At 39.4% G+C, this 26,241-nt stretch overlaps 1 long non-coding RNA gene across 1 annotated transcript in view; it reads left to right on the plus strand.

The window, feature by feature from the left end:
* Positions 1-26,241, plus strand: part of LOC147180294 (uncharacterized) — a 56,718-nt gene that overhangs the window by 12,111 nt on the left and 18,366 nt on the right. The window contains exon 2 of the long non-coding RNA XR_015095782.1: positions 10,826-11,049. This is a non-coding gene — a long non-coding RNA (uncharacterized LOC147180294). The remainder of the gene's footprint in view (positions 1-10,825; positions 11,050-26,241) is intronic.

Here is a 26,241-nt window from a genome sequence, read left to right on the forward strand (position 1 = left end):
ATAAGCAGATGGTTTCTTTTGCTGTATTTTGGCCGAGGTTAAAGGTCAAAATATGGAGAATGACAGGGTCTGCCATTACTGTATATAGAGTGCTATTTTTCCTTTTGTATTCTTTAGCATTTGTTTTTAAACGTGTCTTATCTTAACTCATTCACTGCCATTGACGACTACAGACGTCAAAAATTAATTTGATATATTTCGATTAGTTTAACAATTTTCCCACTTTTGTTAACAAGAGTTATGAAAACCTAGAATTTTTTTGTATTGTATTAGAACAGATATAACATTTGTGATTAATCGTGAGTTAACTAGTGAAATCTATTAGTTAAAAATTTTCCCCATTTTTGTTAACAAGAGTATGAAAACCTAGAATGTTTTTATTGTGCATTTAGAACATATATAAAATGAGTGATTAATTGTGAGTTAACTCATGAAGTCATGCAATTAATTAAAAAATGTAATCGCCTGACGTTCCTCATTTTTAATAATCTTTTCTTTTTTTTAAATCGCCTCAGGCGATTGGATTTTTTGATTGTAATTAATCGCATGACTTTAATAGTTAACTCACATTTTAATCATCAATTTTATATTTGTTCTAAATGTACAATAAAAAATGATAGGTTTTCATACTCTTGTTAACAAAAGTGGAAAAAATGTTAATCTAATAAAAATAGTTCAAATTAATTTTTGACGTCAATAGCCGTCAATGGCAGTGAATGAGTTTAAATTGGGCAGTGTATAGAATTTTCTGATTTTCCAATGTTCATTTATTTTCAAAACCCACTGTTAACTTCGATAACATGCCCCCCCCCCCAAAAAAAGTTGAATCACATCAACGCTCATGTTTTTTAAAAATGTATTTATTTAATATAATCGTAGGTCTAGTAATCACGACTTATTCAGTCGTGCTGCGCCTCACAGGCAGCTGACATGTTTCTGCTACGGATACCCGAAGGCGACAAACTTAATAAACATATTAATTGGTGGTAGCCTGGCAGGTTTGCGAAAGGTGGTCTCTCTTTGAGTGCGCGTGCTTCAAAATTTCTTAGTTAGGTAGTTGCATTTTATTAGTTCACCACTAGATGACAACACTATTATACACACTGTGCCTTTAACAAGAGATCATCATTATTATATTTTCATCATTATTATTGTCAGCATTTATACTTTTTGTGCCATTAGATTTCTGTCATGTAAAATGTGTGCCTTTAGTCTTTAAAAGCAAATGATTGAACGACTGTGCGAATTTAATTTGAATATTAAGCAGAAGTTTAAAGAGACAGTGTGTGTTATTTAGTGCCATCCAGTGGTGAACTAATAGAATGCAGCGATTTTGAAACATACGCACTATGGTCTGCCCGGTCGGCGGGAGCGGCAAGCAAGAAGCACGCAGGAGAAGTTAACAAGAGCGGCTAGCACAAGCTAGCTGGAGAGGCTAACACAAAGCAGCTAGCAGGAGCAAAGCAGAGGGAGGCAAGCATCCTAATACTGTATTCACGCACAAACGGTAGAGGCTAACTATGCTAGCGAAGTTCTTCTCCTACGGGTATCAGGAGTAGAAAGATGCCTTTTTTGTAGCTTACTGTTTTCTGGAAATGTATTGTTCACATTCATTTAAAAGTATTTTCTTACATTTACTTATTGAACTTTAAACCATTCAGAATCTAATTATGGAAATTAGAATTATGGAAATATTTTCATCTCATCCTTGCTGATGTCAATGTTTGAGTAACACTTACGTGATTATTAGATGTGTTACTTTCACTAATAAACTAAATCTTTTAACCAATTACGTCCTCCGCAAAATGTAACTTGGAATTTGTTTGTGGAGTTTTTAAATCATTCCCTTGATTTTTAAGAAGAATTGATGTCAATCAATACAGACTGAATTGAAGCGGATCGAATCGAGTCGGGAAAAATCGAATCGAACTGAACTCGCACAAACGGTAGAGGCTAACTATGCTAGCGAAGTTCTTCTCCTACGGGTATCTGGAGTAGAAAGATGGCGGCAAAACACGGCGGCCACCTATTTAATATAATTAGCGATCACGAGACCCACGATTATATAAAAGGTTGTATGTTGATGTGGTAGAACATATTTTTGGGGGGTACTTAGTGTTCTTTTATATAAATGAATTATTGGTTCACCACTAGATGGCGCTAAATAATACACACTGCCCTCTTTAAAAAACAATCTTTGCCACCATATAAGAAGCCTAATCCTTCTTTAAAGGGACATCATTGATGCCGAGCTGTCGTCCTCAGCGCACGTCTGCTTCACGACTGCGGGAATGAGTCAGACTTTCTTTTCTGTCCCTTGCGGCCCACCCACCGCGTGTTTGTCACGCCGTTGCCTTCTTTCATTTGTCTTTTCCATCTCTCCGCCCTCTCGCCATCTCTCGCTTACGTAACCGAAGCTGTGCGGACTGACAGGAGAGAGCGGAAGCCATCAAAGCAGTAAAGGACCAGAGTGAGCGTACGCGGTACACGTGCTCGTTCCCGCCTCCTCTCTTCCACTTGCGGACCCGTTTCCAAATAGGCCCGGCAATCAATCACGTGGTTTGGAATGGTTCGTTATGATTAGAGGATTAGTACAGCATAATAAATAGGGCTGGGTTTAAAAAGAATAGAATCATCGATATTTCATCGATTTTCCTTTTTGAGTCGAATATCGATTCATAAACCATGAATCGATTATTTTAATATCTCCCCCCCCCATAAATTCATAAGAAAATTGAATTTTAATTTTTTTTTTGTAGCTTACTGTTTTCTGGAAATGTATTGTTCACATTCATTTAAAAATATTTTCTTACATTTACTTATTGAACTTTAAACCATTCAGAATCTAATTATGGAAATTAGAATTATGGAAATATTTTCATCTCATCCTTGCTGATGTCAATGTTTGAGTAACACTTACGTGATTATTAGATGTGTTACTTTCACTAATAAACTAAATCTATTAACCAATTACAGCCTCCGCAAAATGTAACTTGGAATTTGTTTGTGGAGTTTTTAAATCATTCCCTTGATTTTTAAGAAGAATTGATGTCAATCAATATAGAATGAATTGAAGCGGATCGAATCGAGTCGGGAAAAATCGAATCGAACTGAACTCCTGTGAATTGAAATTGAATCAGTTGAGGAAATTAGACTAGATACGCAGCCCTAATAATGTATTTCACACTCTAAAAAAAGTTGGGTCAAAAATAACTCAATTATGGATCAAAAATGAAACCGATCCACTTTACGGGTCAATTTGTAGGAACTTGGAATTTTTTTGCAAAATAATTAAATCACATTCAAAATTATTTCATCAAATGCACCATAATTGAACAGAAAAAAAGTCAAATTTGATCAAGCCAGTCCAGAGATATCCATATTCGAAGTTCATAAAATCGCAGCCCCCCCCCCCCCCACCCTTTTTAAAAATGCAATTACATGAGTGAAAGGTAAAATCTTGTGATCAAGAAATGTGGTCTATAACTTCAAAATGCAATATCTCTGTAATGGATAAAGATTTTTGTTTCAAGAGGTGTGCGATTCGATTCAGAATCAATTTTCGAGTGAGAACGATTTTTGATTCCAAATGATTTGATTGACAATGATTTTTGCTTCAATTTATAGATGTTCAAGGAACCGTAATGATCTACTTCAGTCTGACTCGCTAATGCTAATTAGTGCTCTACTCGTGGCGCTTTTATTACTCAAGAGAACAATAAGATTTGGCATTGGAAAACAAATTGGAACAAGTATTGGCATTGGAAAAGGTTGTATTGAAAAATAAAATACAGACATTAAAAAACACACACGATTTCCTTAAGCATATGTTTTTTGTATAATGTTTTTTCAATGCCAATCTGCAGATTTTTTTACACTCTTTTTATTTGTACCAAGTGTCACACGTTTGCAGTTTTAACTGTCTGGTTTTCAGTTTCACTTTTCTTTTTTTTAGTTTCATCTTATTAGCAGTGTTTTAACGCGGGGGGGGGGGGGGGGGGGGTTGGCTAAAGGCAATACTGAACCGCCTGTAAGCCACAAGGTTATATGTAGTTACGTATGTTACTCGTGGCGTTAAAAGTACCGTTTGAAATTACTTTATGCGTCATGCCATGCTAATTTAGCTAACATGCTAACTGGTTTACTACAAAAACATTACGCCACAAAGTTATATGTAGAAAAACCCCACCGATTTACAGGCGGTTTAGGAGTTCCTGGTGAATTTGGATCCATGAGTATTGCCTTTAGCCAACAGAGGGCGCACTCTCCTCTCCTGAAAAACTGGAAGGCCCCAATCCTGCCCCCCCCCCCCCCCACGTTAAAACACTGCCAATAAGTTGAAACTGAAGAAAAGAGAAATGAAACTACAAAAAAAAAGTGTTAAAAAATATATCTGCAGATTGGCATTGAAAAAGACATCATAATATAAAAAAATATGCTTAAAGAAAAGTGTTTTTTTCAGGTCTGTATTTTAATTTTCAATACAACCTTTTATGTCTATTGTAATGTAATGCAATGACGCCATTTTCGCTAGCTAACAATCGACGACAACGATCAATTGTCCCTGACGGCCGACGCCATTTTGCTTCATGCAATCAATGGCTCATTCATTCCAATCATATCTAAAAAAAGCACGAAAATCTCTCCTCTGACGTCATCATTTCATTTTGGCTTTAAGTCTTGCAACTTTTTTGTTTGTTTGTCGGTTTCGCACTCAACGCTTTGATTTTGTATTCCAACGTAAGTTGGAGGCCGCCGGCCGCGTTTCGTCGCGACTTGGCAAGAAAGGCAACAAGCGCCTCACTCATGAATTCAGTCAACTCATTTGTGTCCTTGACGAGCTTTAGTTGATCGCATTTGAAACAAAGTGACTCATGCGACCACATGCCGATGATGATGTACACGTACTCCAAAGGACGCCATTTTTAGCTACATAAAGGAATCTGTACTGTCATTCAAGCTTGCCTGGCAGGTATTGTTCGACAATATTAGATTTGCAAAGATGCATGGAATCATATCAAATTATGTTTTTAACTCATTCACTGCCATTGACGGCTATAGACGTCAAAAAATAATTTGATCTATTTCTATTAGTTTAACATTTTTCCCACTTTTGTTAACAAGAGTTATGAAAACCTAGATTTTTTTTAATTGTATTAGAACAGATATAAAAGTTGTGATTAATCTTGAGTTAACTAGTGAAGTCATACAATTAATTACGATTACAAATTGTAATTGCCTTATGCCCCTAATTTTGAATAATCCTTTCTTTAAAAAAAGATTATATATTAAAAAAAAAACTACAATTATTTTATTATTTAAAAAAAAGATTATTAAAAATGAGGGGCGTCAGGATTTTAATCGTAATTAATCACATGACTTCACTAGTTAAAAATTTACAAACAGATATACAATTTGTGATTAATCGGGAGTCAACTATTGAAGTCATGCGGTTAATTACAATAAAAAATTAGGAGCGTCGGGCAATTAAAATCGTAATTAATTGTATGACGTCACTAGTTAACTCACGATTAATCACAAATTTTATATCTGTTCTATATGTTCAAAAAAAATCGAGGTTTTCATACTCTTGTTAACAAAAGTGGGAAAAAAATGTTAAACTAATTTTCAGTTGAATTCAAATGAATTTATGACGTCTATAACCGTCAATGGCAGTGAATGAGTTAATTTTCATACCCTCTTCAATCACATAAACAAGATTACCGTTGAGTTGGTATCAGTGCTGATAGTGTACTGCTACAAAATTTAAATCATAAATTATGGTTTGTAAATTGAGATTTGGTCACAAGAAAAGATCATATGGAGTCAAAATGGCAGAAAGTACACAATTCATTATTAAAGTGAAGCTTCTGGCCACCTGCAGGCTGAAATTGTCCTGTGCCCGAAATCCCGAAATGTTGGCCCCACTATGTAACATAAACAAGACCACGCTCTCACACACACACACACACACACACACACACACACACTGCAACAAATGTTGTGTTTGTTTATCTGGGCACGGCAGGCCCTGAGACAAAAGCACTCGTATTTGTCATGCAGGTTCACATATGTGATTGTTATGCTTTCTGTGCGCTCGCCAGCCTCCTGATGATGATTTCGCATTGCCTGTCTGCTGAGTGCACATTATGGAAATGGGATGTGCCCCAAGCACATTTGCATCTTGCCACAACGTGTTCTATGCATTCATCGCTCTGGCTCGGTAGACATTTTTCAAACCTAGGAAAAAAAACATAAATGCATTTCATCTGAATACAATTACATCCCCGTTGAGTTGACTCTATTTTCTTCAATGTGTGAACGAGTGCAAGAATGGAAACAATTCACTGCACTCGCCTTGATTTATTCCTCTGGGGCTTTTTTTTTTTGGTGCGATTATGTCCCTGTAATGCTTTCACGGCTAATCTGGAAATGTCAAGCATTATGATTTTTTTCCCTCCATTTTCCGAGAGGAAGCTGGCCAACTCACTTTAAAATATAAATACTCAAATAACTGGCCTTAATGTAGCATTTCTTTTAGCTGCACTGCTACCATATAAGGATATGAATGTTAGATCCCGCCCACGTGTTGCGACGTTAATCTAATCTGCCCAACAGAGGTGGCAAAATCCAGGTCCAGAAAGTCAAAACCCTGCCACAGTTTGACTTTAGCCCCTGATGTTAGCTAGCTAGCTAGCTCCCTAAAAGGTCAACAAGAAACCATGGGAGCTAGCTAGCTAGCTAGCTAGCACCCGGGGCTAGAGCCAAACTGTGGCAGGGTTTTGACTTTCTGGACCTGGATTTGCCACCTCTGCAGCCCAAAGCCTTTAGAATGAGTCACGTTGGTTGTTGTTATTGAAACTATATTAGCAATAGGACCGTTTCTTTGAGCAATCTGATTTGAAATGTGTCTGACGGGGCGAGCTGTCCCACAACAATCACAGGATTTTTCTGTGCTCTTCACTGGTTGGTCAGAGAAAACTAGAAAAACATGTCTCGAGCGATCTGCAGGGTTATCATCAATTTGGATTCTTCAATATGGGTTCATTTTGACATTGGGGGCCCTATTTTTGGGGACCCTGTAAAGCACAGTCCGACTGTATGCATGGGCGGAGTTTTCTTACTTTTGGTATTTTCCTAGTTTTTACACAGGTAGAGGGTGTTCGAACCATTGTGCGCAGTTGTGGGATGGAAAGCAGCGGCTCCCACCATTTCCGTTAAAATCAGGGTGGTGGAAGTGGACATCATTCTTGACATTGCAGAAAAAGAAATTGATTGGCTGCGGTCCGTGCTTGAGATTGAAGTGCGTTTATGCAGATGATGTCGTCTGCCACGCATGTGACCGATTTGGAAACTGCCTTCACCGCCGATAGTGCGTCCGTGTCTGACCTCCCCATCCCCAATAGTTGTTAGCGGTGTGCTATTCAAATGTTTTTAAGATGATCATGCTACGTTCAATGAATTGATTTATACAATGAATATGATGACACCGAATCTGTCTTCCCGCAACTTGATCTAATCAACCAAAATCATGTCACATCGCCTGCGCCATAAATTAGACCTGGTTTTACCAAGTCTAAAATCCAGACGACTTTTTCTACTTTATGTGCCAGAGGCGCTGCGCTTTTTAGGTTGAGCTCGTTGGCGCATGTTTGTGAAAATAGAGCACTTCTTGTTTAATTTAATAGAGAAGGGATGTTAGATTTTTGAAAAATGTTTAAGTTGTAGTTTAATTATATGGAGTATTTGTTGATTGTATTAAAGGGGAAGTCAACCTTAAACATTTCTTGAAAATAATATGTTATATGTGACATTACTATTCTAAACATGACTTGATGATTAATATTACATTTGTGGAATATGAGTTATGAAGCAAAATCCAGCCGTTTGTATCCATCTCAGGGGGCGGCCATTTTGCCACTTGTTGTCGACTGAAGATGACATCATTGCTCAGGGCTCAGGCAACAACCAATGACAGCTCACCTGTTTTTTTTTAAGCTGTGCTGTGATTGGTTGTTGCCTGAGCAACGGTGATGTCATCTTCAGTCGACAGCGAGTGGCAAAATGGCCGCCCCCTGAGATTTTGCTTCATAACTCATATTCCACAAATGTAATATTAATCAGAATGTCATGTTTAGAATAGTGATGTCACATAGAACATATTATTGTCCAAACACGCTTTATGTAAGGTAAACATAAATTCTCCAACGACGAGCAATACCAAAACCAAGACATTTAAATGAACCCAGAAAGGTCATGTATGATGTAATTTGAGTGATTTTGTTAGTGTTGGTTAACTATAATAATGTTGGCGAGTAACTGAACTCCTTCCATCCCATATGTGGACCTGCGCTTGGTGATAAGAGCAACATGTGCCTCCTCACAGTCGTCCTGTTTCCACTTCATTCACGCAACGAGCTCTTGCCTCCGTGCCAAACTCAAATAACATTTCCATTCGTTTCCCCATTACAGTCAGGGTGCAGCAATTAATGCGCAACGAGCCTCGTCTATCAATGTTTCAAATGCCACACGCTTTGACCAAGCGCTTGTTAATTTCTTAACATATCACACCGCCATTGCGGTTCCTCCGTGATCGAAAACCGAGTTACTTTTCCGCAAGATGTGATTTATCGGACGACAAAGTGTGCTTTGCAGCATGAAATGGCCGCGGCAGACACGAGGCCATCATTCATCCGAGCGAGGGCTGCCCTCCGCGTTGGTCTCAGGTGCGAGGGCGCCCGCTATCGGCACACGCCATCTATTTCCGAGCCCCCTGACGTCAGCCTCCTTCCCTGCAGGGGGCGACGGGGGCTCTTATCGTTCTTCCATCTCCATCAGCGCCGCCGATTGGCTGATTGTCCTGCGCGGGAGAAGAATGGACCGCGCGTCACTCTTGGAACAACAACAACCTTGTGCTGACGCCGTGTCTGCGCGGGCAATGACGAGGGTAATCCGAGGAGGGCGAGTCAAAGAATTTTCACTCACGTCGTCGGCAAACTTGTCAATATTTTGAGCCAAACCGAATTGTAATTGTCTACGCGTCATTCGTCATCAAAATGGCCATTCTGAGAATGACGGAATTTGTCCTCTCGTGATGACGTCAGTAGTTTCCCGTCCTCCGATTGGTCGGTCAGAGCAAGTCAAGTTCGTCGAGAAAATCACATCTGGAGCGAACTGGACACATTGATCGGTTTTAGAAACAGTAGGGTTGGGTTTAAGAAAATCGAATAATCGATTTTTCGAGCCTTATATCAATTCAAAAAAATATGAATCGATTATTTTTATATCTTTCCCCCCATTAATTCATAAGAAAATATCATTTTAAAGACTAATTATTTTTTTTTTGTATCTGACTGTTTTCTTGAAATTTACTGTTCACATGAATTTAAAAGTATTTTCTTACATTTATGAAAGACCTGGCTTATGACACTTTAAGATCATTTAAAATATTTTAGTTTACATTTAGAATTATGAAAACATCTTCATCTCATCCTTGCTGATGTCAATGTTTTTGTCACACTTATAATATTAATAAATTAGATCATTTAACCAGTTTTTGCCTCTGCAAAATTTGATCTGGAATTGTTTGTGGAGTTTTTATCATGTCCTTAATATTTACCATAATTAATCAATATCGGATTGAATTGAAGCAAATCAAATCAAATCTAAAAAAATCGAATTTGGATCGAACTTAACTCTTGTGAATCGAAATCGAATCGATTGAGGAAATTAGAATCGATACCCAGCCCTAAGAAACAGCATCTCTGGTATCTTAGCTTAATGCTAACTAACAATGCAAAATGCCATAGACAGGCTAACGAATAGACATTTGAAAACAAATGTTGCATCAACACATTTAGACAAACAATATGAAAATGTTTACAGGCATATATTATTGATCTCTGCAAAAGACAACTAGTATTGTTGGATTTTTAGAGTCACTAAAAATACTAGTTGTCTTTTGCAGAGTAGCTGACTGAAACACTTCTTCATTTGTGTGACTTTATTATAAAGCCCACTGATGGTCAACTCACGCTCACCAGAAGGAGCTGCAATAAATTAACCATGATGCAAAAAAAAATAAAAAAATAATCTAGATTAAAGAAATGTTACAAATAATTTTTTGGTGTGTGTTTTTTTTAGGTGGTTGGAATGGATTAGTGGCTTTTCTATTCATTTATAGGTTCCGAGCCAGGCTGTTAAACTCTTATTCAGAGGCGGCAAATGCAGGTCCAGGAAGTAAAAACCCTGCCACAGTTTGGCTTTAGCCCCTGGAGCTAGCTAGCTCTCTAGCTAGCTCCCGTGGTGTTAGCTAGCTAGCTTGACAATGGAAAACAATTGGCGATAAAGGCTAAAGCCAAACTGTGGCAGGGTTTTTACTCTCTGGACCTGCATTTGCCATCTCTGCTCATATTTTAAAGATGTCATTTTGTCATGATTCATTGTCACTTGGTTCTTCCCCGTGGGGGTGGACGGCCGAGATAGTAAGAGTAGCGACAATTTTGAATAAGATTAGATTCTCTCCACAGCTGTTGAACTCAATAATTCTTGCATCCAGTAAACAGTTCAACTGAGAACATGCAGTCTTCTGGTCATTCCTGTTTACATAATATGGCGAGCATTAAGATACAAGAACCAGTGGAAGTTCCCACAAGAACTTTTTCAAGGCTGCACACCTGGAAGAAATTGGGAATCAGCTCCCAGTTATTAGTCCTGTGTCAACACCTGGAGCTTCCTCAAAAAGGCAAAACCTCTGCAATATTTGAGGAAAATAGATATAATTAGTAATAAAAAAAAAAAAATCTTCCTTTTTTTTCCCTCTTAGAATGAGTGAAATCGGGATCCCCACTCCAGACCAGTAGGTGGCGGTGACGCACCATTAACTTGCTTACCATCCACCAAGAAACGACCAGAAGAAGCCAAATCTCCTCATCCTTATGTCTCATTTCCTTCACCTGTGTTGGAAGACGTCCGCCATAGCCTGTTTCAAACGGATTGGACTCGTCTCTTCCTTAATGACGTCATCGCACGACAGCGAGAACTGCTGATGTAAGTTTCAACTTTCTAGCTTTTTTTTTCTTTCTCGCTCCATGTTTAATCCCCTCAGCGATACTTTCCTGTGTTTACAAGTGTTTGTTTGTCAGCGTGGGTAGGACTGTTTGCCTTGAGACAAATTCTTAATGTTTACACTGCTGCTGTTATGTAAGACGATCTTGTTGATGCAAGTTTGCGTCTATATATTGTTCTATACTTTTTAATCAAAAATCTTTTTTTTTTTTAATCATTTCTGGGAAGTTTGCAGCATGAAATGTCTTCGGCGGTTTGTTGCTTTCAATACAGTATTGCTGCCATAAAGGATTGTGGGTAATATGGAGCAAAAAAATGGCTCAAAGGTTGCATCAAGGAACTTTTCCGAAAGTGTTTTGAGATTTCAAGCGACCTCCGTGCACTTCTGGGTCATCTCATTCGGATAGGATGGAAAAGTAAGAGGGCCCAGGAAGGTGCCGGATTGTTCTTTTGTCCTCACCATCTGCTGTCCTTTTATATTGCTTTTTGTCTTATTTGTCGAAATAAATAAATAAATAAATAAATATATATATATATATAAATATTTATTTATTTATTTATTTATTTATTTATATATATATATATATATATAAAAATATAAATAAATAAATATATATATATATATATAAATAAATATATTTTTTTATTTATTTATTTATATATATATATATATATATACATAGAAATAAAAAAATATATATATTTATTTTTATTTATATATATATATATATATATATATATATATATATATATATATTTATTTTTATTTATATATATATATATATATATATATATATATATATATATATATATATATATATATATATATATATATATATATATATATATATATATATATATAGATAGATAGACTTTGGGCTCCAAACAGTCACATATCCTTACATTTGTAATATATTTTTTATTTATTTATATTTTTCTCATGTTACTTGATATGCATTGTGAACTGCTCCAGGTAAATTGTGTGTGTGCCGCAGTTGCATGCTGCATGCTGTCATATCGATGGTTTCTTTAATCGCGGCGATATTAATCGTCACGTTATCCCCCCCCACTGCACGCCCGGGTATCAAATGCAAAGCCTGCCGCTGTGATCTATCCCATACAGCGAAACCTTAAAAGTAGAGCATAAATCCTTTCGACAGGCGAGTCCACCTCCACTCGGTTGAGAGTTTAAAACAGATTCTCTTACAGGAAGTCATTTAATGGAACGAATCCATCAAGACGCTGTCGTGATTCACTCGGTGCTTGCTTCTGTTCACCGCTGTAATATTGACCATCATCTTGTCCTTCATGCGAGGACATGCCTCTTTATGGAATATTGCGATTGTTTTATTTGACAGTATACTATCTCAAACTAAATGAGTGTGCTGCCATACAGTGGTCCAAAAAAATGAATTCAAGAAGAGTTAGACCAAAATAGTTCTAATAACTCTACAAAAATAGCACGGCAGCAAACCTGCTGCCGTGCTCAGATTTGTGGGCAATATTTGAAAGTCCTTTTGAGTATCGAAAGTGACAAATGGAAGCAAAAACAAACCTTAGCTTTCTGTTTGACTTGTGCGCAGCTCACTTCACGTCAGTTCAGCCATCGAGTGCGTGTGCGCGTAGGTGTGCTTTATGCACCCCGAGCATGCACGAGATGTGATTTTCAGGCGTTCACTTCAGCCAAAGGCGGTGTTCGGTTTAGGTGAACGGTATGAGATTTTTTCTAATAGGTTTTTTTTGGTGAGCTAACAAATACACGCACGCACGCACGCTCGCACGCACATACACATACTCACCCACACACACACACAAAAAAATTAAATAAAAAATAAAAAATAAAAAATAAATAAAGAGCAATGATGATGACATTTCCGAATGAACAATACTGAGCTCTTTAAGAGAAGGAAAAAAAAAAAAAAAAAAAAAAAAAAAAAAACTTCAGCCAAAGCTTCGACATTCTCCCTCTTCCGTCTCCCGTTCTCCTCTCTTTGCACAAGGCTTCCTTCCGTTGGCCGGCCGTCACGTCTGCAAAACGCAAACGATTTCATGCCGTTTTTTCTTTCCAAGGCCTCCATTTTCCCTTCACTTGCACCCACTCGCTTGTCAATCCTCCTCCATTTAGGATTTGAATGCCTGCAGGATATTTGAAATGCAATGTGCGTGTTCGGAACCCTCTCAGGGGGAGTTGAGAATGTGGCGCCCAGGGGTGAGTGTCACTTATGCCCTCGCGCAGATGGCGCGCCGAGCGAGAGGGGAAAGGAGGCAGCTCGGGCTCAGGAAGTGCGAGGAGTGAGATTCAATTACTGCAAATGTCTTGTAACGTTTCGGAGGCAAAATGTGCTGATACAACTGAGAAGGCGCAATTTTCAGTTGTGGTGTTTTTTTTTTTTGTTTTTTTTTGGTGAAGCAGGAACGGTTCAGGGAGGGCAACAGTAGAGGCGTTCAAATCCTGGCTTAGTCTGGAACGTGTGGGAGGAAGAAGTGAATTGAGAAAACTTACTTTAACGGCACTTTCTAATGCCCCCCCGAGCGCTTTTTCGAGGGGCAATCGCAGCACAAGTTTTGTTTTGAGTGCAGTCATTCCAAACCAATGGGCTGCGCCACATTACATTAGTATGCTGGCAGGGCCCGACGTCAAGCCTGGGGACCGGCCCCAAGTGATTTGGTGCCCTAGGTCAACATGAAGATTGTCCCTCCCCCCCCCCCAAGGCAAAAATAAATAAATAATTAAATAAATAAATATATAGATATATAATATTTAATAGCACACCACACAATAAATACCAAATTTCACAGACAACTACAAAAAAAAAGGTGTGCCTTTCCTATATATTTGTTTACATTAAACTAGCACGCAATTCTTATCTTGTATAAATTAACGTGGAACAATGATTTATGCAAATTTGCTTTATTTTAAAAGCCAGTAAGCTTTGCCTCACTTTGGTGCAAAGCGTAGCATGGATGTAATGGCGCAGTAAACAAGTTGCAAGCAAGCTAGGAAGCTAACGCTAGTTTCACGTTTATTTTTTATGATGATTATTGACTGAGATATGTGCCTCTACCCTGGGCCCTTTTTTTTCTCCTCCTCCTTTCGGAATCTTTTTTTTGCCGTGCAATTTGGCATCCCCTCCACTAGATGGCGCCCTAGGCAAATGCCTAGTTCGCCTTTGCCCAAGGCCCCGGGCCTGCTGGGGACCACAAACTTCCAATTCCAAATGTATGACAAAAATGCTGTCCTGACCCAACAACAAAAAAGGACAGGTTCTACCCGTGACCCTAATGAGGACAAGAATGATAGAAAATGGCTGGAAGGACAATTTAGCAAAAAATGTCAATCAGCTCCTCTCCAGAAAACAATCACATGATAAAATACTGTCATGCCATTGTTGCATATTCAGCTGAGCCTTCGAGGCATCCCATCTCGTGTACAGTAAACACACGCAGAGTTATTGTGATCGAAAAGCCGTGTCTGTGCAACCCCACAAATGATTTTCTTTTATTGCATCCTACGGATGAACTAAGAAAGAAAAACAGAGAAAATATTGTTTTTGTTTAGTTGAGTCATTTTCTTTTCTTTTTTTAAATCAGGGTGTCACACTTTTGGCTTTGATTGGAAAAAATACTGTCGATGACTTTTCTATTCTCCAGCATGAGAGTTTCTTTTTTTTTTTCCTTTTCCTTTTCTCCCCCCCGAAGCTCCAATTGTTTTCTCCTGCCCGGCACAACACACACACACACACACACACACACACACACACACACACACACACACACACACACACACACACACACACACACACACACACACACACACACACACACACACACACACCGGTCTTAAATGAACTGTGCTATGTGATGGGAAAAAAAAAATATGAAATTCCACAATAACAGTAACAAGGAGAGCAGAGCCTCAGGTGGGCTCAGGTGCGCCTTGTCACGTGCAGAGAGAAAACAACATGATCTAATATGAGGAGTCCCCGTTATTAGCCAGTGTTGTGACCTCTGGCCTGTCGGTTGTCGATACCCATTTCCGAGGAGCGCCGGATGAAAAGCGAAAACGCAAACCCTACGTGTTGTGTGTAAGTCTCAAATTATGTGGAAATAAAATCGTAAGTCGAGTCATAAAATCTTGCTTAGTCACAACATATTTATAACATAAGATTACATTTTGTAGAATTGGATTTATAATTTTTTTTAATTTTTGTCACACTGTTACTGTGATGATAAATACTGAACTATTGATGGTGTCGGGCCAAAACCTTGTATCTCTTAAATAGTTACTTTGCAGGAAACCACAACACTGCATGTTTATTCAACCATTAATACTACATGCTCAAATAGAGCGAACCATTTTCAACACTTTCGGTCAGTAATTTGTAAAAAAAATAAAAATAAAAATAACACCCACATATATGGACTGACCAATAGTATAGATTTTTGAGAAAGAAACATTTTTCATTTATGATGCATGTTTCGGTCCAACGTCAGCAACAAGCCTAATGTGGAACTAAACATGTAAACCATCAGATAAAAAAAAAAACTATCAATTAGTCAATTAGTGTGTGAAAATGTGTGACTAAGAGGCACTTTGTATTTTGTCACTTAATAAAGTTCGTTGTAAATGACATGCATAAGTTTACAGGAGCCCTGCCACATCAAATATGGCGGCTGTGCTCACTCACGACCACAGAGTGAATTGATGTCTATGCTAAAGTAAAAAAAAAAATCATGATATAGTTTCAAAGTGATACTCTCTCCATAGCGTCTAATGTATCTACTTATTGTCTTCTCAATTAAATGCACAACTGACATCAAGTTTTGTTCATATTTGACCAGCTATCGTTTAGCTAATCTGTTGAGCTAACCTAGTGTTAAAGTAGACAATATTTGTATTCTACTCTTTGTGTGTTCAATTAATTGAATGGTGAGATTCTGGTGAAGAAGTCCCTTTGCAAAGGTTTAGATTTAACACCACAAGGAAACTTTGTCCTGTACTGGTAACATCCATTTAGCAGCAGAGATGACAAGTCCAGGTCCAGAAAGTAAAAAAACCCTGGCAGAGTTTGGCTTTAGCCCCAGGTGCTAGCTGGCTAGCTAGTTCCCATGGTGCTCGTGTACCTGTTAGGGAGCTAGCTAGCTAGCTAGTGATAGAGTGGACAATATTTGTATTGTACTCTTTGCGTGTTCAATTAATTGAATGGTGAGATTCTGGTGAAGAAGTCCCTTTGCAAAGGTATCATTATAACAGAAGCTTCAGATCACACAAATGAAGTCACCCAAGCAGTGTTCTGTTCAAAAGTGTGTCCCTCCTTCTCCTGCACACCGTTTTTTATTGAAAAGTCCCTCCCCTCCCATGAGCACAAAAAGGCAGAAGTTCCCAGGCATACAAATCAGATTAGACCTAAACAATAATAAATCTCTTCGACCGACTGAGACCGGCACTAGGCTACACTCCCTTCTAGATAACATGGAAAAGAAACTTGTTGCCCTTTTCTTCTCAGGCGAGAGAGACAGATAAGAATACAATAGACAATACTATTCATTGAGCTACACAGCTATAACTAAATCCAAAACGGCTAAAATATAAATTGAAACTGAAAAACAATGTTAATAATTCAACACTAGCTAGCTTAGCTTCATAGTTCACACAGCTAGCTTACTTGCATCTGACAGATGAGCGAAAATAGATTTTCAAATGTAAACAGAGTGACTTCGTCGAGTCATCGAGTTCGAGCCAGTCAAGTCGAGTCGTTCGTGTTGAAAGTTATGAATGAGCGAACTCTGGCGCATGGATCCCAATTTTGAGATCAGATGTGGCAAAAGGACTCACATTCTACTTTAGTGGAAGTACAGATCATTGTGGGAGTAGGCTATTGTTTCAAAAAGCTTTTATTAATGATGGTATAAATAAAAAGACAGATTGGAGAAAAAAAAACACCTGTTCATATATTGCTAACATTTCAAAACGACAAAAAAAAAGAAGAAAAAAATAGCTAAATCAGCTAACAACAAGAACTTCAAAAAATACAGCTCTGAAATGAGATTGAGAATTTTTGAATCAGGTGGTTTTTCGGTTGCCACAAGATACGAGCAATCGACTTCGCATCCCGTTTGTGCCTCTGAAGCGACAACATGATGCCCACACTTCATCCCTCGCGTTAAAAGATGAGCTTCGAGCGTCTTTCCATTGGTTTCGTTCCATCCCCAGCCGGCACATCAATGACTCACTTCAGACGACGGCCCCATCGCATCAAATTCCAGGATTTAAGCACGTCTGTCCACAAAACGGAGAAAGATGAGCTTGCCAAGGTGCGACGGGCTACTGTAAAAAACCATCACTCGATTGTTTTCACAGCATGACGATATCCATAAATACAAATCAGTGCCAGAAAGGGAAGGGAAGGGATTGCAATGCAAATCGGAGCGCACGCGCTGTTTCTATGTTGGGAAACGGAATAGAAAAGCAATCACGCAATGATAAACAATTTGGAAAAAAACAAAAATTGGACAGATGTGCTCTTCCCTTTCCAGCTCATTACTGGCTGCTACTTTGCATTCATTCTTTATTGGCATTCCTGCACAAATAAACGGTGCATTTTATGGGGATTGTCTATCTTGGACACGGTAATAAAAGCACGTTTCATCTTCATTTCGTAGCAATGTGGAGCTGTGGAAATGAATAATAATAATAAATAAATAAATAAATAAAAATACATTTTTATTTATTTATTTATTTATTATTATTATTATTTTTTTTGTGGAAATGTATTTTAAAGCTGCATGGGCGTAAATGCGGCAGCTTTATAAAGTACGTCTTATATCCCATGTTAACATTACATTCCAATCAATTTGAGGTTATTTTAGTGAAGGCATAAATAGAAGAACAAAGTACATTTTTTTGTGGGATATTTGTGGACCAATTAAATGAAATTGGATCTGGAAGTGACGTGTGCGCCATGCCACACAATCAATTTGATGACACTCTTAAATGATATGTACTTCAAACAGGACTTTAGAGGTCTCATAATATTCAACTTTTCAACATACTGAAATAGTTCTCAAATGTGTTAAAAACATGTGTCAAAATTGACTTTGGATCGAATATTTTTGCTGTCCCTCAATCAGCCTGTCCCTCAAAACGCTCTGTTCAAAACAGCCTGTTTTAGGGGCGTGTCCCTTTTTTGTAAATAGCTGCACCAGGCCACGCCTAGGCCACACCCTTCTCTCTCGAAGGGGCAGTGATTTGGGTCATGGTAGCCATGTGCTAATGTTGTGAATGGAAACGGCTGGCCATGGGAGCAGAAGAAAAGAAAAATACTAATAAATGTCTTTTACACATTTGAGAACTATTTGAATATGTGGAAAAGTGTCAAAACGTTTTACCATAAGAAAAAGTAGCATAAAGTTACTACAGAGACGATGTTGTAGCGTTAGCTTGTGATTGTTTAGGCAATGGTCAGTTTGCCGTAACCGCCAAATCTCCCGCGAACGTTATTTGGCCGTGAATGTCTCCAATTTGCCGTGAACGCTTGTAGACATTTACAAGCGGTTATGAATAACACAAATGTGCACTTTTAGGCCACTGCGCGCTCGCAACGTGCAAGCCGTCTCGTCGAGACCACTTAGCGGCCGGTTAGCATCGCAACGTCACGTCAACGAGGTGGCGAGTTGCCAGTCACGGCAAATTAACCACCGTGGATTGTATCTTGACAAAATACGCAACCGCTTGATATTATCCAACCGCCGTCTGCTTTATCATATCTGACCTCTTGGAACCAAACAACCTCCACACGACAAATGTCGCTCCCACTTTAGGCACTAAAAATACACCAATAATACGGTAGAAGGTGCACATCTCGTATTAAAAAATATTAAACTTCCATCTTTCCCGTTTGCAGTCCACTATCCAACCTTTTTTGCTCGGTCTCGGCAACAGTAGCACTTGGACTACATTTCCCATGATTCTTAGACACAGGAGCAGGAAGTAGTGCTCGTTCCGGTATAATGAAAACACACCTACAGATTAGATACAAGTGAGAACACAAATGTAAATAGAAGGGAATCTAACAGTTAAATTCCTTTTTAATGGCTTTATCGCATGAATCGTAAAAAAGTGTATGATTGTGTTAGAATAAATGTACATAAATTATCCCATATTTACTCTTTATAGTATTGCAAAGCATGACTTATTCTCTTGCAGCTGCAAAACAGGAACTGTGCCCTTTTTACACTTTGCGGATGAACTGTTGAACTTTTTGACTGTTGAAACCTTCAGCGCTGAAGAAAGACACGTCTGTATTATTATCTGCACAATGACTCATATCCAAGATGGTTGCTGCTGTATATTTCCCCCAAGCTTTAGAGTAGCAATCACTGTGTAACCAGGGACCGCCCTAAGAGAAATAAAAAGAGAGGGCTGGGCAGAATGTGCTTGAGAGCGGTAGGAGATTGTAACTTTGCACATCTCTGTCCGTTCTCCCCGCGAGCAAAAATAATCCAAGTCTTGTCTGTTGTTTATTAAATGTTCTAGGTTGACTAAACCTGGCAGATTGATAAACATATGGCAAAAAAAACGGGGATGCTGGGATGGCACATGCGTAACAGCGGGACAAAACAATGGGGTTGGCGAAATCCACCGGGATGCGAGACCCGAGGCTCAAAAACGGGTCCTCGTGAAAACGCGATGTCAGGTTACCTTATGCTAACGCATCATTTGAAACAACACTTTAAGCAATACATATTTGAACAAACACGGGCGACAGAGGTGACGCTATCATATAAACCTTCCATCACGCCATATTGCGATGTGTGTGTTTTCCCCCCCAAAAAAACTGCAGTTTTGATGCCAGCAGGGAATGTTGACACATTGACAATCCAATTACCGTAACATCATTTCTGGAATCAAGAAGCCAGCGCGGATTGAAAGGAAGGCGCCAGATCAATTATCGTCCTGACACTTTTACGCACATCAGAGTGCACAGCGCTGCACTCGTCTTCGGCCAGCTCTGTATTTGATCGTCAAGCTTTCATAATGGAGTAAAGGTCCGGCCCTAATTTAAGATGCAATTAACTTATTTCATTTGGAGTGCGTGCGCGTCCGTATGCAGGATGCGAGAGGAAGAGGGCGTGTGCGCTCATCCTTGCTGCAGGACTTTACGTTATTACATTAAGCAGGTATACGGCTTTAATCTTTTCCGCTCTAAAGTTCACAGTAAAGTCGACGTACTGCGGAAAATTGAGTTTGGCAGTTGAAGTATGAATTATTGGGATTGTGTTTGCAGAGAAAAATGAAACAACCAAACAGGCTATGTGTGCCGGGCCCCACCAGGTGGCGCTCTTGAGCACTAGGCGGGCTCAGAATTGGCCTTTTTTTTTATAACTAACAATTTATAAAATTGTGTTTTATCAAGAATAATGATATTCAAAGCAATACCAATTATCTTTGTAAGGTAAATTAGTTATAAACATTTCTGTTTAATACAAAGCCAAGTTGAACGGTCCAACTTTCTAAACAGGAGACGGCGCGCGTCGAAGTGGATGAGCCACTCATCAAATCAACTTTAATAAATGTAAACGACTCCAAATGAGTATTAATAATCTTTTGTTTACGATGATGCCAAATTTTGTCATTGTGGAGTGTAATAATTGGATTTCGATTAATTGCACAGCCCTATTTTCAACCGATCGAAGGTTTTATTCATAGCCTTACAAATTTAAGACGACGAATAAATGGTAGGCTACTTCATTTGCATACCGCTTTTCCACTGGATTGTGACCTTGAATTGAATTAGAATTGATCGTGTCGGCTTTGCCCACTTTTGTGCCCCACTCAACTTTTCGTGCCACTGCACGTGTGCAAAGTTTGGCAAATGTTTGCGCATGTTTAGGCCCTCGGAAAATGTGATTCATTTCTGACAAGGAAAATAATAATGATAATATTACATTTCTACAAACACAATAGGGTCTGCTATGTATTGGTTTGATCTAAACAATTATGTAGCTTGGTGATGACCTATTGACCCTACTTTTTTTGACTCTTTGACTTTTTAGGCTCAACATACAGCCAGCCAGCTGTAGATCCGCCCATCGTTGCCATGGTAACCCAATCTGTAAGTCAGCAAATGTAGATTCTTGTTGCTTGGGTTATTTTGATGAAATCTTGTCACTGACATGCTAAGGCCCCAAAAAAAAAAAGGCAACGAGTTTTCACAAATGGCCGACAGTCGGACTCTACTTTTACTGCGATTCACAATTCGAATCATTATTGAATGATGTCACAACTTCTCAGATGTAACAGCCAATTATAAATACACACGAACTTGCGGCGACGTCTCTAGCCGCACCTTTTCCTTTGTTGTTGCGTGTTTTCTCTCTTTCAGGCAATCCGCGTCTTCCTTGACAATCGCGCCATGTTTTTGTGGTTCAAAAAGAAATATACAGTGCAGCGTATTTTACTTGGAGCCTCAAAAACCGCCAGAAGACGCGCGGGTTCTCAGTCGTGTTGTTTCGTTCGCGTTTTTCTTTTTCTTTAAAGAACAAATATTTTCAGCGAACGGATCACTTCCTGAAGTGATTTGTTCTTTTCTCAATCGAGTTCATTTTGTCAATCTTCGCAAACGACCACGAAGCAACCAGTGTCAGATGGGGGCGGGACTTTACTGAATATACTGCCACGCTATTGGCTCTCGTGAACGAGTCACTGGAGAGAACGATTCGGTGAACACATTTTATGAATGATTCTTTTTAAAGGATAAAGTCAACCCAAAAAGATTTCCTAATAATTAATTAAATAATTAATTAAATTAATAATATGTTCTATGCAGCCCCACGAGTCTAAATATTGTATTTTGGTTCATATTGTGTTTAGTAGAATATGAGTTAAGCAAGCAAAATCCAGCCGTTTTTATCCATCTCAGGGGGCGGCCATTTTGCCACGTGCTGTCGACTGAAGATGACATCACAATTGCTCAGGAGTCAGAACTCACCTGTTTTCTGAAGCTAAGCTGTGATTGGTTGTTAGCTGAGACCTGAGCAACTGTGATGTCATCTTCAGTCGACAGCACGTGGCAAAATGGCCGCCCTCTGAAAACGGCTGGATTTTGCTGCTTAACTCATATTCCACAAATGTAATATTAGACTAGTGAGCTCACATATAACATATTATACTTCCACTTTAATGAATTTATTGTATTTCTAATTCTTAAAATAATTGTCATGCCCATCACTATTTCATACCAGCTGATTGGTGAGCAAATGTTCCTAATAAAGTGAATGAGTGGCTCTTCCTTTACTCTGGTAGACTAAAAGCAACATCACATCATGTGGCGCACGTCATTCAGAAAACTTTCCAAAGAAAAATGAACAGTAAATCAACGGCGCAAAAAAGTCTCGTGATAAAACCAAAGAATAAATGTGATTGTCTCACGGCGCGGGAAAGCCTCCGTCTGCTTCGGAAAGCCGATTCTATTCATGACTGTTTTCCAGCTGCCGCACTTTTATGCCGCAAAAGGCTTCGGAGTGCGAGCAAACAAACAATTTATCAAACTCGGCGTGGTGGGAGCCCGCCGCTCGATCCGCGGCTCAGAGAATAAAGACAGGTGGCGCGTTTTTTTTTGGTATTTGGGGCCTCAAAGGGTCCCGATTAGCCGCGTGTGATTGTGAAACAGATGTAAATGAGCTTTTAAGCCGCCGCGAGTGAGGTGACATTCTCTCGAGCTACCTCATTTATCCCGCTCATCCTCTCCTAAGCTGGCCCGCCAGACAGACGTTGGAGATATGCGACTCGCTTTTTGGGAGGCCGGGGACTTCTTATTCGGGATGATGACCCCCGATGGTCTGATCATCCGTCTGTCTGTCAGGCTTGTCTTTTTTGGCCTCAAATTGCGTGCGTGCGTCTTCCGCATATTTGCTGGGCCCGTTCACTCGCCGGAGGAATCTGTCTGGTCTGCGGGTTGCTTGCGTCAGACGGCGGCGCACTGTATGGGCAAAAATCTCGCTTGGGCATTTCTGTCATTGTAAACGTGTGCCTTTTGGGGAAATGCATTCAACGATGACCTTGGCTGACTACAGTGTAAAATATCAGCACGATGCTTTGGTGGGGAAAAGTATGCGATTTCCATGATGTAGGTTGGTCTGCAGCAGTACGGCTTACCGGCACTCCGTTTGACATGACATTTATTCGACAATTATACTTTTTTTTTTTTTCTTCTTCTTTTTTTTTAAGAGCTCAGTATTGTTCATTCGGAAATGTCATCATCATTGCTCTTTATTTTTATTTTTTATTTATTATTATTTTTTTTTTTGTGTGTGTGGGTGCGTGCGTGCGTGTATTTGTTAGCTCACCAAAAAACCTATTAGAAAAAATCTCATACCGTTCACCTAAACCGAACACCGCCGTCAGGAGACCCGAGGAAGGACCAAAGAAAACCAAGGAAGGTGAAATCCAGCACCGACCAGACACCCCCCACCAGAACTCCTCCCCAACCCAAGAAACATCCAGACCCCAACAAATCCAAAAAACATAAAATCAGGGAGGCCTCAAGAGACCAACGGAGAGACCGAGAAAAGGAAGGAAGGACAGACGAAGCCGCGTGAGATCCGCAGACACCAGCCAGCCTCCACCGATTCAATGACCGGAGGAGGAAACAGATTGTGTCTGAGTTTCGGTAGATGCTGGTGTGGTGGATCTGGCATGCATGAAAATGTCCACCAAAGAGGGGAGCCGTCGACCCCCGCCGACAATTATACTTTTAACATAACAAGCCACCGAATGCAAAGACTGGTAAATAATACTTTAACGTCCATGTAACGGCCTTAAAGGCTTTTATTTTGAAGTTGGTCCGCGTGGTGACGTGACGGCCGGCTTAAACCTCTAAGATACGTTTGACATTGTCAAGGCGCTGTCTGTGAGGGCCTTGTACGATTCTGTGACGCGCGTGCGCAGAAGATCGGCCATCTTGGATCGCTAACTACGGCAACCGCACGAGAACAAAATACCTTTATTTGCCTGCGCGATAGTGTGCATTTGTAAAAAAAAAAAATAAATGATACCACATGGGGAAAAAAGCTTAGATTCTTGATGCATTTTAAAGTAACTAAGTAACTTTTAATCCTATACGTTTTAAAGATGAACATTTTACTTTTGACCCCCATTACATTTCCAGTGAGTCTGCATCGGTATACTTTACAGTAAGTCTGCGGTGTGTGTGTGTGTGTGTGTGTGTGTTTTAAATGACCCCCTCACCCCTCACCCAGCCTCAACCCCAATGCGTCCATATTGGCCACACATTGTTCTAAAAACAATAAAAATATAAACTCACAGCAAACTATAATTACAGTATGTGTCCAAATCATAGAACTGCTTTGATTCAAACAAAAACAAAAAAACTAACGTGCACTATTTTGCGTGTGTGAACGTGTTTTGACCTATGTGGTTTGCCGTAGTGAGCGATCCAAGATGGCCGATCTTCAGATCGTGCAGGGGGTCACAGATAAAGCCTTGACAGACATTTCCGCTTGCCTTATTACAATTTCATAAATGCTACCAACATCAACACAACGCCGTCCCGAAATCATATTTAATCACTAATTTAGGACGCTAAGAAACCGCAAATGAATTACGCCGCCATTGTACAAAGTAGGACACGGCACAAGTCTCCGGCGTTGGCGACTCGTATCGTCTCGCCATGCGCATGAGGTGCATTCAAATGCAGTCGTTTCACAATCAAGACCGAAAAACATTTATTTTAATTATCTCTTTATTTATGAACTTAATGATTTGCCCCACCCAATTGACTTGGCCACAGTCAAATAATGGGCGTACCGGCAAGTATTTTTTCCCCACTTATAGCACTGATGACGGGCAAACTTGTTTATGTTTTGAAAGATTAGACATAGACTGTCGATACACATTGATGTCAGTGTGGTGCTAAAACTGTCTAATAACAATGGCGGAGGTGCATTTTTGTGAAAAATGTTGCACTTAAACGGTTGACAACGATCAGTGGTGAAATGTGTGTACCATGATTGTGAAAAGATTGTGGCCAGAAATGGTCTTCATTTACACATACATAAAAAAATGGTGGCTACAAAATAGGGATAAAATGCACATAAAATGTTAATCTGGGGGGGTTGATATCCTTAACTCATTCACTGCCAATGACCGCTATAGACGTCAAAAATTCATTTAAACTATTTCTAGTAGTTTAACATTTTTCCACTTTAACAAGAGTATGAAAACCTAGATTTTTTTAAATTGTACATTTAGAACAGATATAAAATGTGATTAATCGTGAGTTAATTAATTACACTTAAAATTTTTAACTGCCTGACGTGATGAAAAAAAAGATTATTAAAAATTAGGGGTGTCAGGCAATTAAAATTTTTGATCGCAATTAATTGCATGACTTTACTAGTTAACTCACGCTTAATCACAAATTTTATATCTGTTCTAAATGTACGATAACAAATTCTAGGTTTTCATAACTCTTGTTTACAAAAGTGGAAAAAAATGTTAAACTAATAGAAATAGTTCAAATGAATTTTTGACGTCTATCGCCGTCAATGGCAGCGAATGAGTTAACGTGCCGCAAAGGCAGTTCTCTAAATCAAATGAATTATGATCACGCGTTTTCCGGAGTAATAACACACAGCACATACGCCATTGCGCTTTCCCACGCTCTGGCCTCGCCTTATATAATGTGATTTGGTGGCTGCTTGCTGTCGAGCGAACACGCGCGCTGACTGCTTGTGTCAGTAAATGTTGCAAACCGCCTCCGCATGCTCGTCCTTCCTGCAAGAGAGCAGCCCGAGGACAAACAGCAGCTTCTCTCGCGTCACGTGCGCTCTCGCATCTTCATCGCAGCCTCTCTCATCATTTCTTCCTCTGCGCCTCCTTTCGGTCGTCACCTTTTTTTTTTTGCCACAGGTTCTCCCAGCTTCCCGTGCCGGGCCCCGATCCTCGCGCCGTCTACCTTATCGCTCTCCTGTCAGGCCTGTATTGATCTTGATGCACCTTTTGCGGTCATATCTCCCGATTGACGCATCCATTCGCCTCGCAGGCTTTTGTATACACGTTATCTCTAGCCTGGCCGTTTTTCAAAATATGGACCAGACCTGCATTAAGATGAAAATCTGATATAGAGAGACCATATTAAAAACATTTTTAAT

The sequence above is a fragment of the Leptonotus elevatus genome, chromosome 1 (assembly GCF_054856555.1).
Source record: "Leptonotus elevatus isolate MCC_2025b chromosome 1, RoL_Lele_1.0, whole genome shotgun sequence".
NCBI classification, from domain to species: Eukaryota; Metazoa; Chordata; class Actinopteri; order Syngnathiformes; family Syngnathidae; genus Leptonotus; species Leptonotus elevatus.